Source organism: Equus caballus, chromosome 6, assembly GCF_041296265.1.
Source record: "Equus caballus isolate H_3958 breed thoroughbred chromosome 6, TB-T2T, whole genome shotgun sequence".
In the NCBI taxonomy this organism is placed as follows: Eukaryota; Metazoa; Chordata; class Mammalia; order Perissodactyla; family Equidae; genus Equus; species Equus caballus.
This window is the reverse complement of record NC_091689.1, coordinates 83,079,686-83,082,688: the sequence shown is the minus strand read 5'-3', so window position 1 is coordinate 83,082,688 and position 3,003 is coordinate 83,079,686.

Here is a 3,003-nt window from a genome sequence, read left to right as displayed (position 1 = left end):
GCCCGTTTGAGTTGAGTCTCGGTCACTTGCGATCAAGAGTCCCAAGCAATCAAGTGTGTCTGTGTGTTTGCGTTTGGATGATATGGCTGTGTGTGTATGGGTGCATATGCGACGTGCATTGAAGAGTGGCACGCACGTGGCTGTGATGGGTGGGCGAGGTGAGGGTAGCACGTTCACGGGAGGGTGATGTGTATGTGCGTGTAGGTGAACTGACAAGCTGAGAGGGCACGGAGGCGATGTGTGGCTGTGCGCACGCAGGGGGTGGGCATGGGAAGGGGTGGTGGTTTGTTCTGGCAGAGCACCTGGCTCCTGCGTGTCCTGAATGCAGGGCTGAGCTTTGTGTTTATATGGACCCAGGGAGAACCCAGCACGTACTCAGAAAATACCGGCTTATCATCGTCAGTCTCAACTTTTGGAGAAAACCCTTATTGCTTCCAGGAAGCCGAATTCCTTGGAATCCTTGAGTAATATAGAGAATCATCAAACTTTTGTTGATATTGGCACGGGAGTCAGAAACATCAGAGGCTGTTTAGACCAACCCCTCGTATCAAAGGAGGAAACCGAGACCCAGACGGGTATAATTTGTTGGGGCACAGCTGTATTTCAGCCAGATTGGGTTGTTACTTCTTTCTACTCCAGCAGGTAGGGACAGGGGTGGGCAGGGCTGGCCTTGGGGTAGCTCCCTTTTCAGGAGAACCCCCCACACCCCTGCCAGTCCTGCCTCTCCGTGGGCTGTGGCCGATTTTATGGTGGGTGATTAACCTCAGCCTTGGTATTTATGGCTTCCAGCTCTGATGGGTGCCCTTGATCCCTGAGCCTCCTCTCCAAGGTGGGCTGGGCCTTAGCTCTTTGTGCCCCCTTCCTTCCTGTTCCTCCCTCAGCCCTCACTTCACCAAAACAGCTGGTCTCCCCAAGCCAGATCTTCCCAGCCAGGGTGCCTGGCGAGCCTGGCTGTGCCCAGAGTGGGCTATAACTGTGCAATATATTGGGCCCATCAGCCCTCTGAGAGTCCCAAGGAGGGCTGTGGCGGCCATAGGCCTGACCACATCTGGTTTCAAGCAGACCTTTTTGTTTGCCCCAGCCTGCCATAGACGAGTCATCATTCCATGGAGGCCATGACCCACGACCGTGGAAAACGTTGGGAATGGTCTAAGCAGTGGCCGTACGCTCGGGTGAGGGGGGTGGGATCTGGAGCCCAGGAGAACGCCTCTCAGAGGACCACACCTTGCCCATGACTCTTCATGACCCACCAGTGTTGCACGACTTTCTCTCCTGCCCCAGGCATGGAAGGAGCACTGTTCCTACGTATCAGGAAAGTAGGAAAGAGCCCCCTCTCTTCACCCTGAGCCTGCGGGGGGCCCGGCTGGTGTGTTAGAGTGGGCCCTTCCCTGGAACTCTTTGGAAAGTATGAGATATTAGGGAACTCAAAGGATCTTGTCCAATCCCACTTGTTATGGGTTTTTAAGGGCGTGCCTGGGGGATGTTTCTCAGACCACAAAGGGCTCCCCTTTACAAGCAGAGCCCTAGATTTTTCTGAGGAAATGGGGCTCAGGGGTGGGGGCTGAAAATGGAGACTAAAAAGTTTTCATCTCAGACAAGACTGACTCAGGCATCGCAGAGGTAAGAGAGCTCACCTCAGCATCCTTCCCCACCCTATGAGACCTCTGCCTACTCGGGGGACCCTCAGACCCAATGCTGACACTCTGCTCCTCTTCGCATCAAAGCGTGCTGACCTCAGCCCACTTCTCTCAGGCCCTGTCCCTACTAGTGCCAGTGGGCCGAGCTGAGGACAGGCTCTCAGCTGTTAAACACCATGCTGCTCCTCCTGTCCCCCATCCTGGTACCGGAGTGTGATACAATGGTTAGGAGCACGGAGAAAGAGCCACACTGCTGTGTGACCTTGGGCAGGCTTCTTAATCTCATCTGGTAAAAATGGGGTGATTATGGCACATATTTTATAGGGTTCTCATGAAGATCAAATGAATTAATATCTGTAAGGCATTTTTCGTACCATATAAATATTATTATTAAAGCATTAGAATAAGTGGCATCATGTGTCTATGTCTCCCCAACAAACAGCGAAGGCCATTAGGGGCTCAGTTTCCTCGGAGCCTGCCCAACAGGTGCCTCGTATATGGTCAGCCACCAATATACTGAGTTAGTGACTAAGGACCCCTAATGGTCACTCTTCAACAGGGACTTTCAGGATAACTCTTGCCTTGACCAAAGGAGGCTCCCACCTGTCCCTAACTGGTGTAAAAGGAGCCAAAAAGCGATTTCTCTAAACTTTTTAGGCTGGTGCCTGATAAGCAAATGAGTGGATGAGTGAACGAACGGGTGAATAAAAACAGGGGGGAATCCCTGCCCCCACTCCCCACCTCGGTCCTCAGGTTGCCGGGCAGGAAATTCAGAACAACAGACCTCTGGACAATAGCTCCATTGCCAAGCAGCCCAGGCCATGGTAGTTGTCAGGGCTGGAGGGTGGGGAGGGGGTGGGGGAAGGGGGCTGAGTGGAGCCCCAGCTCCTTGCTGTTCCTCCCTCCCTCGTGCACTCCTGTCTGGTGACCTGGACACATCTTTAGAAAGCTTTTTTCCCCACAGTGGAGCTGTGGGCAGCCTGCCTGACTCCTTCCTTGGGTGTCTTCTGGGCACTCAGTCCCCCTAGGAAGCATTCTCCAGGGACTCCCTGCCTCCCACCCCCCATCACTCGGGTCGCCCACCCTGCTGTCCTCACTGCCAGGACTGGGACCAGCTGGAGTCGTCTCTCAGTTGCTGTCTTGGTTCCTGGCCAGCATGGTGGAGTGTCAGGCTCTGGGGACTGGCCACTCTCTGTTTTCCTCCCTCAGGAGAAAACATGATCCTTTCTAGGTGGGGACCCTGCAGTGCTCTGGGCGTGGGCTCTGGCCTCCTTCCTCTGTGGAGAGAACAGTGTGCTCCTGGAGGTGTTGGTGGTGGGACCACAGCGAAAGCCTTGTGCTCAACCCTGGCTGCACAGAGGAAGCT